A 15,658-nucleotide genomic window follows, 5' to 3' on the forward strand; every position below is an offset into this window, starting at 1 on the left:
TAGAATTAAACAGCATTTCTTGCTAATTGGAAATTATTGTTTTTTGCCAGAATGTCTCCTGATGTTAGAACTATTTATAGCCTTTATAATGGACTGTAATCCTATTACAAAGTAGCTTGGCCTGCTCTAACTGGTGCCTGCCCTAATTATATTACAGTGCATTTTTATAACTGCAAACATAATTTTATCTTAATATGAATAGTTGATTGATTAGCCAAGAATTAATCATTCATTTCCTATCTATGTTTCTATTGCTACAAGCACTCGTTTATAGTTAGGAGTAAATCCAGCCAGAAGGTGGCAATTTGCCGTTTAGCAGAGACATGATGCACTGCAGGGGAAGCACATTTGAAATTAAAGCACATATTTGGAAGGATTGCGCATCCAAAGTCAACAGAATTGCAGTATATATGTGGCAAGGATATATGTGTAAATGGATACAGTATTTTTCTTTCATGGAAAAAAAACCCAGTAGCGTGTATGCAGGTGTCTTTGCAACATAGTTTGTCTAGGTGCTAATTTGAATGTGGCCAGATAATTTTATTTTTCATTAGTATACAGCAGTTTATTATTTACTAAATGACGCCCAAATGTAATATTTTATCATCTGTTTACATCATGTTTTTTTAATGTTGCAGTTGCATATAAACTGTAAGGCTATTTTATGTTGCCCATATTGTTACATATTACAGCACAACAAAATATTGGTGGCTTGAAGCAGTTGCACAAGACAGATGGTATCTGTATGCTTGCCAGCTGTGGCCACAAAATATAATGTTTTTAATCACTTATAGGTATGTCATACGTAAATATTTTTTGCAACTACAGCATACTGTATTAGCTATTCCCAACAACTGTTTATTTGTAATTGCAATTATAGAGAGCACATTTAAATGGGGGAATGTGTTTGTAGTTTAATGAAGCACAGTTCTAGTTATTCCCAAAAAAAAATATGTTGTCTTTATTAAAGGGCAATATCTGAATGTAAAATGATGCATTCTACTTCGCACTGAACATCAGTTTAAACACAAATATTAGGTTTTGTCTTTGTATAATTGACAGCTTACTTAATCAATGACTATTGAAACTTTTTCTTTTTTTTGGGGGGGGGGGGGGTTTATATACTGCAAGTAAATAGTTATTTTTGTGTTTAATACAATTATATATTATATAACATTACATTATGTTAAAATTTTTAGTATTATGTTATAATTACAATACACATTTAATTGTTGTATAGAAACATATGGTTTGGCAGTCTACGCAATTTTTTGATGACTTAAGAATCTGTAAAATACAACTAAAGTATATTTTCGTTCACTGCCCCATGTCCTTGGGTAGTCCCAGCGAGAGTAACCTGTCCAGCGTCAGGGGATCCGGATGATAGTGCCTAGATTGACCATCAATAGGTCGATACCATATTGACACGGTTAACATAGACAACATTTTTACACAAGCATAAGGTTGACATGTAAAGGTCTGACAAAATTTTGGACAATATTTTAATTTTTCTATACTTTACCCTCCTTATGGTCTATGATTCTGAATGGCAAAAATGTGCAGCAACACACTGGGTCCGAACCATGGTGAGTCATGTGCGTGTATGTGGTGCTCTAAATGGGGGCCCATGTGCTGAAATCTACAAAAAAAAACTTGAAAAACTCATGTCAACCTTTTCCTTGTGAGCACCTTTATCCCATGTTGACCTTGTGCATATTGACCTAATAATTGTCAACCCTATGATTCACAACCAGTGTCAGACCTCCCATGTCTTATTCTGCAAACCATAGGAAATGGGGGGATAGAAGCCCTAGAGGGCATTCTGTTGTCAAATAACTAGAACAAGAGAAGGCACTAGGATGGTTATTCAGTAGATGGGCACACGTCGCATGAGTTAGATATGCCAATCAAGGCATTGCTCAGAGAATCAACACTCTAGTTATTTATAAATAAGTTACCCTTATTTTTACATATTGAGTGAAAACATTAAATTAATGGAAACTCCATACACAATAGTTGTACTGTGACGGCTGTGTAATGCAGCTCTTTACAATATATTACATTGTTATCATTTTCTGAGGGCACAGCCAACTACAAACATTGTGACCAGTGAATACAGGTATATTGGAACATAGATCATTTTACAAACAATACATACACATGTGTCAAATTGAATGAAAAAACATGCAGGCCAGTGTTAGTGCAAGAAGTCATAACCTACAGTAGACCATCCATAGTCACTGATGGGCTTCATCTTATTGGTAAAGAAAAGACAGGGACGCCAATGTACAATGGAGTTTTAAAAATCCATTCTGGCTTCCTTTCATGTGTGAAATGAAGTAAATAGTTTTTATGTTCCTATTTCCATAGTCTCGATAATCCAGGTATTTAATAGTCTGAATTCTAGGGAAATAAACTGAAGATTATTAGAAAAATAAATCATAATTTGCTGGGAAAACAATAACATGCATGAGCCATGGTCCTAGGTATACATTTCTAATGTTCTTTCTTAGTAAATTCCCCCCATTGACATTAATTGCAGTCCATGCATGGCAAGTGCTGAATCACTAAAAAATGCTGTTATGTGGAAAACACACTACTGCGAATTCACTTAGCCCTAACAACCGACAGAGTGTGAATAATTAATAAAATCATGTCTAGAAATGAGTCCTCTCAGCAGCTAAGGCCCAACACAGCTGCTCTGACTGCACTTTTGGTAGGCTGCTTGTTCCTTGGATACTAAATAAATACATTACCTTAAGGTTTCTTCTTTCATTGTTTAGTGAATGTGCTTTAGATTTTTCTAAATTTATTTTTATAATACTTTAGCATCTCCACCAAAGTTAAGTTATCAAACAGAGTCAATGTGCAGTATTCAATGCCGGTGCGAGCGGCCGGCGAGGGGGTTAAACTGCGAGGATCACAGAAAACCAGTGATCCTCGCAGTTTAACCCCCGCACCGGCCGCTCGCACTATGCAACGTTCCGGGGGAATCCTCGCAGTCACAGAACGGCGAGGATTCCCCTAAACTGCGAGAGCCGCGGCTAGTGCAGCAAACTCGCTGTAATTAGCCTCGGCTCTCGCAGCTTTTGGAGGCACATTCGCAAATTCCCCCTCGCTCAAAAAACGGAGCGAGGGGGAATTTGCGAATGAGGGGGGTCAGTTGAATACTGACAGGGTGAGCGGTGACTGCGAGCAAAAAGTCCTGCTCGCAGTCACCGCTCGCCCACGGCATTGAATATATGCCAATGTCTATAGTAGACATATAGTAGTGATCACCAATATATTATTTATGTTCTCTGTGAAGAGGGGAAGTCTGTTTCATTCATCCTTACCAGCTCCTACAGTATATTGGGCTTTACAAGTACTGTATTTGTCTTCTTAGTTCTTTGCTTTGTCCTACAGTGTTATACTCGCGCACATCATTAACGACCCCTCCCGTCTACTGAACATGTGGGTAGATTTTGGCTATTGAATGATACCATATCATTCAATGTGTACACTCAATTCGGCCACCTGTGCCCTATATCGTTAACTATATTGGCCGCACCCAGAGTTGTTCAGTATGTATGTAATAACAAAAGGCTTAGGTGTGTTTGTAATAATTATAATAAAAAACTACCATCGTGACTGCATTGTGACTGTATTTTGAATTGTACCTTTTAAAAGCATTAATTGAAATATTTAGCTTGGCTGCATCTAATACAATAAATGATTTAGTGCAAGTTCAAATGACTTCAAGCTCTTCAAAATGACCATTAGTCACAGAGATTGCAATTCAGTAGGGTTAAATTGTATTTGTTACATCTTCAAACTGAAGTCCCTCTGGAAGTCGGGATACACTATATAGCTGGAAAAAGAAAAGTAGAGCAAGATGCAAGCTGCAATTTTTCATAGTTATTGCTGGTGACACTTCTAAACTACTGGAATGCAGGCCTAGGGAAGCTTATAAATTAGACAAATGAAAGAGTTTCTCGACTGTTTCAAAAGAACCAACAAACGCGTGGAGCAAATAAACCGTAATAATGCATGGATAGCTGACAAATAGCTTCATCTATTCACCTAATATGTTCTTCTGCATAAAAAAGACAGAGAAATGTGTTTCCTGGATGGATTAATAACAAAGCTCCTATATTTTGGATCAAAATATATAAAACAATGGTAGCGCTGCAGCATAGAATGTGTAATAATTAGCATTACTGCATCACAGTACTGAGGTTATAGGTTTGATTCCCACCATGGATGACCTACAAATATACCCACACACCAGGAATGTATCTCCCAAAAATGATATCATTATTTTGAGATACTGTAATGACATACATTAACAACAATAATAATAATACATAAAATTGCTTACATAAAAAGTGTATGCATAACCATTGTCCGGTAAGTAGATGACAGAGTTATACCCCCTTCATTCTTATGGGTGTGAACCCAGGCGTAAATAGTGATATGGTGAACAATTTTGGCCCTTATTCTGGTTGGTGCGGTAATATCCGCGTGCGTTCGTGCCACCGATGTTTTGTGTCTGCGCATGTGCAGAGGCGGCACTGCGCATGTGCGAGCGGAATGCACGGCCAAATTCCGCATGAAATGTGTACACTACTAACAGGGGGTGGAGAGGGGCGTGAAGGGCTATTTGGGCTCATTACCATATGCATACGCCCCGCGTTTCATGGGCGTTCCCATGCAAACGCTGGGTGTACGTATGGTAATGCAGTCGTGACGCACGTGTAGGGGGCGGACATATGACATTGCCGGATGTCAGCTGCCCGCCCAGATCCCTGCTTTTGCACGGAGAAATGCCCGTGTGGTCTGAGGTTGCGGGAGCTGGTGGACCACTCGGTCCTGCATTCGATGGTCTGCGACCATCGAATGATGGGGGAGGTTCCCTGAGATGGAGGAGGTGTATTCATGAGAAATACACTTGCAGTCCGTGCGGACAGCTTCTTACCGCATACGGACGGAGTTGGCGATCCGTATGGAAGGCGGGGTTTCGGACGCACGGTCCTGGCCGCATATTCGGATCCGGCCGCACCGATCAGAATAAGGGCCTAAGAGAGAGATTAATACTGCTTCTTCTTTTGCATATAGTATTTATCCTCAACTTAATTGTTCACCATATCACTCATTTTTTAAGATAGTGTTACCCCCAATGAAGTCCACAAGGACTGAAATGCATAGAAAGTTTTGGATGTTTGTATCCATAAGCTGCTGTCTGTGAGATCACACCTGTAAGGGTTAAGGCATGATAAACATGTGATAATTAGGAATTGTAATGTGCATATCCATTGCTCATCAATAGTGGTCTTTAAGGAACATCACTCAAGGTAGTTATGTCGTCGGATAGTAACCAGGTTGTCTCCACATGCATCAAGCAGGGCCCTTCTGTTTTCTTTCAGATACCAGTGACCATTTACTCAGTGAGCTGATATGCCATGTACTGTAGTATAAAAAGGCAAGTGCTCCCATATGAAATCAGGAGTTTGTTAAGTGACATAAAAAAAAAGAAAAGGGCTAAATGAAGCTTACATTAATATGCATATAAGGTGCTGTGGAGTGGAAAGTGTCCCAATGCAGTTCATTTCCTAAGACTTTAAATTAGGCTGGACTTTATCTGGAGAGTTTATTTTTAAATATTATCCTTGTGAGACTGCACGACAATAATCCTCTATGAGAATCACAAGCTGTAACCTGTCACATAGGCAGCGTATTGGAAGAATTGCTAATAAAATCTTTCATGAGCGCTCTATCAGTATCTCTATCAGTATCTTACTTGTCAGCAGAAGCAGATTTATGTTTTAGACAGCACACACTGATCTTGCCTCCATCTGGATTTGCCACTGGCTGAGGGGCAAGATAGCACCCCCATATGGTTGGTGCTATATTGTCCTATGATGGCACTGTGCTCAACTTTGAGGAGCAGAAAATAAATTAATAAAACAAATTGTATAATGGGACATGGCTATGCCTCCTGTGATTAAGCTACCCCCTAAATAAATTGTGAGATAGAGGAAAGAAGAGCTCTCTCTTGGTTTTGGGGCACGCTTTAATAAAACTTAATGTTTAATAGAATTCATATATTAAAAAGATTTTTTTTGGTATTTGTTTATCATCAAAAACACATACATGACACAAAAGACACATACATGACACAAAAGACACATACAAAACATAAACTGTGAGTGATTTGTATTTCTGTTTGATCACTCGAAAGTTCTGTTTCTTATGAACTAGTCACGAATTACAAATGAACGGGAACTGTCTATCTGACAGTAATTCCACACTGTAGTGAGCCACACTTGTGTACGTGTGGTAAATGTCAGAAATATATTGGGCCAATTCCCTTTTGAGACTCTATCTCTAATGAATAATCTTTAAAATGATAATTAGGCCTGTTATGTATGCGGGGATCTATGGGGATTATATTGAGATAGTGATTATTTTGTATCTAAATCACTATCTCCATATAATCCCCTATTAAATGTTAAGTTTTATTAAGCGTGCCCCAAAACAAAGAGAGTGCTTTTCTTTCCTCTATCTCACCCGCAATTACTCTCAGGGGTGCACCTCCAAATCAGTTATTAGTGTCTAGGCACTTATATGCATATTCATCTGGATCTGTTACAATCTTTGCTGACTGTTCACAAATAAAATTGACAGGAATTCAGCAAAGCTGAAATGGCTTTGTTAAAATTAGAAGACTATACTGGGTAATGATAAGTATTGATGTTGTTACCTACCACCAGAAAGCTAGACCAAACACCTTTATTATTGATGGTAAGGGGTACATTTACTGAGATGGGAGTTCTATTTCACATTTGATGTTGCTATGGGAAACCAATCAAATACTATCTATTATCAGAAGGTACTAAATAAATAAGAAGTAGATTCTTATTAATTGCCCATAGCAACATCCAATGTGGAATAGAACTCCCATCTTAGTAATTTCCCCTGAAGTGTGGTAAAGCCAGATAAATGTTTGATACCTGTGGCTATAGGGGCAGATTTATTAAGCTTGGAGAAGAGATAAACTGGAGATAAAGCGGAGAAAAGGTAAAAGGAGATAAAGCACCAGCCAATCAGCTGTGTTTGAAAAAGACAGTTGGGAGCTGATTGGCTGGTGCTTTATCTCCTTTTACCTTTTCTCCGCTTTATCTCCAGTTTATCTCTTCTCCAAGCTTAATAAATCTGCCCCTTAGCCCTTTGATAAATGGCCCAAAAGCATTGTAAATCTCCTTTCCGTTTTTTTCACCGCTTCATAAAATATATGTTTTAGATATTAATATTTTACATCTCTAAAGGGCATACTGTTCAGCGAGCAAGTTGCACTGAGTATGTTAACCAGAGATTTAAAGGATCTTCACTTGACATGATTGGAATTTCAAATACCATATCAATAGTTGGCCATTTGACACAATCAGCTCCACACCAAAAATGTCAGCCAGCAATAAGCATAGACATACAACATCATTAACCAATCGAAACCTTTTTGCACATGCATGACCCAGAATTGGCAGGCTGCATATTTGCACTGATTAAGAAAAATAGATGGTAATAAATAATAAAAATAATTATTACTAATGAAGAAAAACATTCTTTATGTTAGTAATAATTTTATACTGCCATGGTCTTCATTAATTTGGCCACATATAACATCTGCATGTTTGCTATGGGAAAGTTCTCAAAGGAGAGCACTGTAGTAGAACTTGATAAATAGCAAAAGCCCTTTTCAGGTCTTTTTTGGTTAAATAAATTTCAGCCCTTTATATAATACTGGAATATTAAACCTCTCAATGTTAATGTTTAGATTGTTAAATATTTGTAGGAAATCACACTGGATATTAGATTGCTTTCAATTTATGATGATGAGATTTAATTACAGATAGAGTTTTGAAGGATTGACCAGTAATTTGATAAATGCTGGGAAAATAGTCTGGTTAAACTAAGTTTAAACCCTTTCACTCCATTATCAGCAGTTCATCAGAAACTGTCTGTAATCTTCTTAGTAAAGAATGATGATCAAAGAGGTAGCAGTTTGTAAATGTGTCAGTGTAAAGCCCAATCTATTAAAGTATGCCAACTGCAGAGATGAAATTAGCTCTTCTTTAATCAAATTTTACATGTTTTTTCTTGAATGATGACTAGAATAATGTAGCAGCTAAATGAATCAGTACTACCACTGCAGTACAACATCATGTTATTAAATTTAAGCAGAGTTTTCGAAACCATTCTGAGAAAAATTTGCCTCTTTCAACATTTGGCTTAAAATGTTTGCACATTGTCTGCCAGACTTAGGTCTGTCTCTATAGTCTAACCACTACACACAGGAGTGATGGAATTGGGGGTTGGGATGCTTAGTCACTCCCTTCCCATGTAACCCCTGCCCCATTTTAGCGGCCATTGTTGGGAGGGTAAGTGAGGCCACTGTACATATGTATTCTTGTTTTTTTTCTTCTATTACATTTATAGAATACAGTATTTTGTATGAAGATTTGAAAAACATATTTCAATATTTCAGCAACTAAGTGTGTGTGTGTGTGTGTATGTATGTATATATATATATATATATATATATATATATATATATATATATATATATATATATATAGTCTGGGATGGAGGTAGGCGGCACTCACGGAATTTCAGTGAAGCAAAGCAAATTTTATTGTGACTCCAACATGTTTCGGGCAGAGCACGTCCTCAGGGAACAAACATGTTGGAGTCACAATAAAATTTGCTTTACTTCACTGAAATTCCATGAGTGACGCCTACCTCCATCCCAGACTCTACAAGGACTTACCAAGTCCACTAGGAGGGCACCGGGTCATTGTAAAGTGACATCTGCAGGAGTGCCGGGCATTTGGGAACACTATATATATATATATATACATATATATATATATATATATATATATATATATATATATATATATATATATATATATATATATATATATATACAGGTTGAATATCCCGTATCCAGGCATCCCGTATCCGAATTATTCCAAAAACCGTGTTTTTTTTGCATAATTCAATTTTTTTTTACCCCATAACTCTTTTTTTTATACTTGCCACATCCCCCGGCATCCACGGCAGGCTTTCAGCATCCTCTCCGTCATCTCCAGCAGTCCCAGGAGTGCATTGCACGAGTGTGTGCCCGCGCCGGTGACGTCGCAATGCACTCCTGGGGCCGCTGGAGACGCCAGAGATAAAGCTGAAGACCTGCCATGGATGCCGGAGGACTCCATGAATGCCTAGGGACCGTCGGGGCACCACCAGGGGACAGGTAAGTATGTTTAAAAAAAAATATTCCAAAATCCGTAAAAATCCCTTATCCAGAATGGTCGCGGTCCCGAGCATTTCGGATAAGAGATACACTACCTATATATATATATATATATATATATATATATATATATATATATATATATATATTACTTAATTTGTTTGGCACAATGTATAATCAGTGTGCACTGCATATTAGAATACTGACATTTTTAAAATGTTGAAGCCAGTGGGAATTTCTGTCTGGTCCTGGAGCTCTTTCTCTATCCAGTGCAGCAGACTTCATTGTCACCACAGGAGAGAGCTTGGCGGGATTTGTTTGGCTGCATTATGCTGACCCAAGGCATACCACTTTATCTTCCTGAATTTCAGACACTAAGTAAAATTGTAAGTTCTTCAGGGCATAGATTTATCTTGTCTGCATTTTTGTTTGTTAAGTTTGTATTATCTGCAAGAAACCATGTTCAAAGGCAGAATGAATGAGAAGTACAGAAGAAATGATATACAGTATTCTAACTATACAAAATGGTGTAACCAATATAGGATAATATAGGATAAGTCCATAACCAATAAGTCCATGAAAGCATATTGTATGCTAAGTCTAAAATATGTCTCTACTATCTATCTATCTATCTATCTATCTATCTATCTATCTATCCACCTCTCTCTGAATGAATAATTGGCTTCTCATCTCATATTTCATGACATATCATCAACAAATGTGTTGTAGAAATGTAATTTAAAAAATTATTTTTACAATGATTACAATTTAGGAAAGTAATTGTACTAAATTATCATTGATCGCTGTAGTTTATGAGACTTGTCCTCATACATTATTTTAGCAGTTGCAAAAAAACCAGCACATTTTAGCACATTAGTTTTGCTAAGAGACTGATCGCATCAGGTTTTAGTTTTTTGCCATAAATTTAATATGGATAGGATGCACAAGGAGACTGTGATTAATATGCATTTGCATATTTGGCCCATTACACTGGTTATTTCATATTTCACCTAAATCTAGTAATGGTGCAAATTTTGACTGGTGGATGGAGAGAGGTCGGCGGCTGAGTGTGGCCAGTACAGTATCCTAGCATTCCCGCTAGCTTCCTGCCCTTTGTTTTACTTTTTTTGCAGTGGCCTGCCCCTTTTCAAAGCATTCTAAATCGCCCTTGTGCTGCCTGCCCGCCGCTGATAGGCTGACAGAGGTCAGGATTGAGCGGCCTGTCAGCATGGTGGAGGGCGGGATGTGGCTGGAAGAGCTGACACGCTGCTAGACTCAGTGCAGCGTGTAACTGTAAGCTCTTCTAGCTACAGCCCACCACCCGATGTGCTGACAGGCTGCTCACCTCCGCTGACACGCGGACAATCGGAGCACAGGTGCCGGAAGCTAGGGTTAGTGCTTCTCTTCTCAATAAGCAACAGAAGAGGCCAGCAGTGAGTATTACTGACAAACTACAGTATCTGTGTCACTGCTGGGGGGCATTATATATATTTTACTGCTGGGGGCGTTATATGTATTTTACTGCTGGGGGGCGTTATATGTATTTTACTGCTGGGAGGCATTATATGTGTTTTACTGCTGGCATCAGGGCACTACTGGGGGCATTGATTGAGTAACAAAATGTTAAATAATTGGTAATAATTAATTAATAATTGTTATCAATATGTTATTCTACTGCTTACTAATTTTATGCTGATTTAAATAAAAAACAAAACAATTTTTATTATTATTTAATTTTAACGATTTTCATGCATATTTTAAGTATTTTTCATGCATATTTCAAGCTTTTTATGTTGCATATAATCCTGTCTCTAGTGATTAATAATTTGATTTATAACATTTGTTATTAAATGGACTTATATTGAGACTTTAGTTTATATTTTATGTAAACTAATCAGACTTATTTGGTTTTAACTGCTGGTCCGGTTCAGAACCTGAATTGAATCACTGAAATTATCATTTTAAAAGTCCCACCATATATGCTGCACGTTAGCCTTAATAAAGACACAAGTATCTCAAAACATGTTGGGCTAAGTTAGCAGAGCATCTGGATACACTGTACAGTACTACATACAGGTCGGAGAAAGATGAGTTTCCACGCACTTTATTTTGCATTTATTTATCCAGATCTGGGTTCTTCTTCTATAAAGTGTAATGAAGCCACCTGGATTCATATATCTTTACTTGTATATTGTATCTAGGTTTATATGCGTTTTGTCATACCAAATCTTTAATTGTGGAGTAAACACCATTTTTCCATTTGAGGAAAATATATTGGTACTTGTTTCCTAGCACAGCCCCCACGATTTTCAATCGTATGACATCTTATGCATTGTATCGCATCGCATGCCATATAGCCGCATGCGATGCGATTTTAAATTGTATAAGCACCCTAATGGGTGTTTTTTAAATGTTAAATGGCCCCCCTGTACGATTTTTAATTGTATAAGCACCCTAATGGGTGCTTACAATGTTAAATGCACCCCCCGCCAACCCGCAGCATGGCGAGCGCAGCCAGCCCGCGAGGGGCGGTGGTACGTGTCCCCCGACCTTTTCATACCCCCACTATCCACATCGGCGTGGAGTCAATTTTAGATACTGTGGTGAGCGCAGCGAGCCAACGATCCCAAAGCATGGCGAGCGCAGGCGTATTACTTTACATGTATTCCGCGCCACACTATCTAAGATCAACTCCAGGCCGTCGTGGATAGTGGGGGTATGAAAAGGTCGGCGGACGCGTACCGCCGCCCCTCGCGGGCTCGCTGCGCTCGCCATGCTTCGGGTTGGCGTTGATACTGGGGGTGGCGTGGGGGTGCTTTTAACATTGTAAGCACCCATTACGGTGCTTATACAATTAATAATCTTATAGGGGGGCCATTTAACATTGAAAACACCCATTAGGGTGCTTATACAATTTAAAATCGTATACCATTGTATGCCATATACAATGGTATACAATTTTAAATTGTATAACATCGGGTGCCATCGCGTCACATCGCATAGCATCGCATACCATTGTAAAGCTTATGGTATACGATGCGATGGGCGCCGTGCTAGGAAACAAGTACCAATATATCTTTATATACATCATTTGTTGCATTTCCACGTGAGTACTTTTAGACATCAGGAGTTTTAAAGATACCATTGTTATGTATGTCTGACACCTTGTGAGTTGGGGTCGCATGAATAATTGTTATTTTATTTAAACAGTCTATGTTAATGATACTTTGAACATTTTTACCAACACCTAGTCTAAATTGAGTTTGAAGTATGTACCCCATTTATTATACAGGTTTTTTTTTAAGCCTGACACTTATTATTGTGGCCTCTGTCTTCAAGATAATACTACACATTGGTCCTTTTTCTACAATATATATATTTTTCCTGGTCGGGAAATTCAAACATTCGGAATCTAGTTTGATGACACGCAAACAGAAGTTCCCTTATATCATGTGAGTTATTCAGAAGTGCACCAGATGTGAGAATACTGTAGGTCCCACTCAGGATAATTAATGTGGTTTTAACTTTTGTTGATACCAATTTCATACTGAGGTCTGGAATCGGGAATCCAAGGACATGTGTTGGTTTTAACGGGTTGTCCCAGGTTATGTGACCTGGGTCCACAACTTTGCATCTGAAAGGGTGTACTGGGGTTATCTTCAAGGAGGACCTTTTAAACATAACTCATGTCCAGGATTTTGCACCCAATACACATAACTCAGAACAACCCTTTCAAAACAAAATATGACCCAGGTTTACCTGACTTTTTCTAGGGTCCAGTGTTCAATCTGAAATTTATATACCAACTGCTGAAAAACTAACATATGTTGGTAACAGTTACTGAGTAGGGTGATACTAGCATTAGGGCTTTCTAGATCCTGCGGCTTCCTAGCAAAGTAATTTTCTATATTAAAAGTTTGGGTACTTGTGAGTTATCCGGGCGCCCGATTTTTGGTCGTATACGCATCGCGTCGCATCGCATGGTATCGTATGTTAACCAAATGGCATGCGATGCGACGCGACGAGATGACCACCCGAACCCGATTTCGCATCGCGTCGCATCGTATGTTAACCAAATGGCATGCGATGCGACGCGACGAGATGACCACCCGAACCCGATTTTACATCGGGTACCATGTAAAGTGATCACGTCGCATCGCATGTTAACCACATGGCATGCGATGCGATGGGATGCGATACCACCCGATTTTAGCAGTGTAAAACCCCCAAGAAAGTGTCCCAAAAAGTGACACAATGTCAGTCCCATCCCCATTGTTAACGCCACTCCACTATCAACGTGAACCCGAAGCGTGGCGAGCGCAGCGAGCCCGCGAGGGGCGGCGGTACGCGTCCTCCGACCTTTTCATGCCCTACTATCCACTAGGGCGTGGAGTGAGAATATAATAGTGTGGCGAGCGCAGCGAGCCACCGAGCCCGAAGCGTGGCGAGCGCAGCGAGCCCCGCGAGGGGACACGGATACCTTCACAGGTAAGCGCGTCCCTTCGCGGGCTTCCCAGGTGTCCATGGCGACGTGGACACCTGGGAAGCCCGCGAAGGGACGCGCTTACCTGTGAAGGTATCCGTGTCCCCTCGCGGGGCTCGCTGCGCTCGCCACGCTTCGGGCTCGGTGGCTCGCTGCGCTCGCCACACTATTATATTCTCACTCCACGCCCTAGTGGATAGTAGGGCATGAAAAGGTCGGAGGACGCGTACCGCCGCCCCTCGCGGGCTCGCTGCGCTCGCCACGCTTCGGGTTCACGTTGATAGTGGAGTGGCTGTGAGCATCCAATATCATTCATCAATATCATGCATATCTGACACATTAAGGACAACTGAATTAAAGGGAATAACTGTGTAATTAACATATTAATGAAATAAATTAGAATAACAAACAATCACAAAGCACACAATAATCAATTAACATCATTATTTATCAAGTAACGTGAGCGCATGCAGAATGCGCTCAAATGCGCTGTCTCCCGCCAGGCACTTTCGCCACACAAACTCCTGCATGTAGGAATCAAGATGATGGCGGGCTGTGCCCCGCTGGCGTTTGTTGCGCCATTTTGCACAACCCCACAGTCTCTCAATGTTCTGGGTGTGTGCACCAGTCTCTGGGTCTACAAAATTAAACCGATGATTGACCCGCAAGTGGCTGTAACCAGCCCGCTCCAGTTCAGTAGTTTGGTAGGCGCGCCAGCAATCACTGACGATGGTGCTGCCAGGTGCCACGTGTTCCACAATTGCACCGAGGAGAGTGGGTGCATCTCGCTTGGCAACTGCGACCATGAAACAGTCCCCTGTCTCCCGGCACACTCCTCCGAACACCCACTGCTGTGGGAGTATTCTGCCAACATTGGCTTTGCGCTTCACAAACAGTGTTTCGTCAACCTCCACCATTTGCCCTGGGCCTCCAATCTGCCGTTGAGGCTGTGCCATCAAGTCACATTGGCATGCCTCCCGCATTAAGGCGTTATAAAAAATGGTGCTTTTGTTGCATAGCTTTAAATTCTTAGCACAGAACTCTATTGACGTCAGTTCATCGCACCAGCACCAGATGAAGCGCAGGATAGTCATGAATGGGAGCCTGCACCCAGGATAGAATAGGGAGGCCCGCAGACTCTGTTTTTTGCTGCAACTTTTAATATAGCAGCGCCATTTGCGCTCTTTCAGGGACAGGCGCATAGGGTGGCCATTTGGGCATGTGGCAGTCAATGGGAGCAGCCCTTTCTCCTGCAGGAATACGACTGTCTCTTCCTCAGTTTTTGGGAGGCTGAAGATGCCATCAACCAAAGCCATTTTGGGAATAATGGTGTAAGGGCCAAAATGGGGCAGGTGTAAGGGGCCAAATGGGGCAATATTGGGGCAAATGTCCAAAAATTCACCTCACTAATACACCAAGACTGTAAATCACTTGCTCTCTCTGTAAATCACTTGCTCTCTCCTCTGGAAACTACCTCACACTGATTTTCTGCCAGATGTGCCAGAGGGCGGGTTTAAAAATGGGCGGGAAGTGTTAACATCGCGTCGCATCGCATCCCATCGTATACCATATAATAAGCGTACGATGCGACGAGATACGACGCGATGGCAAATATAATGGCATTATTATAATGGCATGCGATGACCACATCGGGCGCCCGGATAACTCACAAGTACCAAAGTTTGTAAAGTAAATTGAATTAATGTATCTGGATATAGGGCATAATTATCCTGCAATGTAGGTTGTCCAACGAAATGTGAGTTAAAAACATATGAGCAAAGTGGAACTTTTCTGTAACCTTATTGCCTGTCCTATTGTACCAGTCCACCAGTCAGTTTTGCTTACGTTGGCTATTGTGATCTTTAAGAAATGTTAAAATTTTG

General features: G+C 40.2%; 1 protein-coding gene across 5 annotated transcripts in view; it reads left to right on the plus strand.

The window, feature by feature from the left end:
- The window catches only part of SYT1 (synaptotagmin 1), a 642,856-nt gene that overhangs the window by 329,426 nt on the left and 297,772 nt on the right, over window positions 1-15,658 (plus strand). The window lies entirely within an intron of this gene.

The sequence above is a fragment of the Crinia signifera genome, chromosome 4 (assembly GCF_055691185.1).
Source record: "Crinia signifera chromosome 4, ASM5569118v1, whole genome shotgun sequence".
Classification (NCBI taxonomy): domain Eukaryota; kingdom Metazoa; phylum Chordata; class Amphibia; order Anura; family Myobatrachidae; genus Crinia; species Crinia signifera.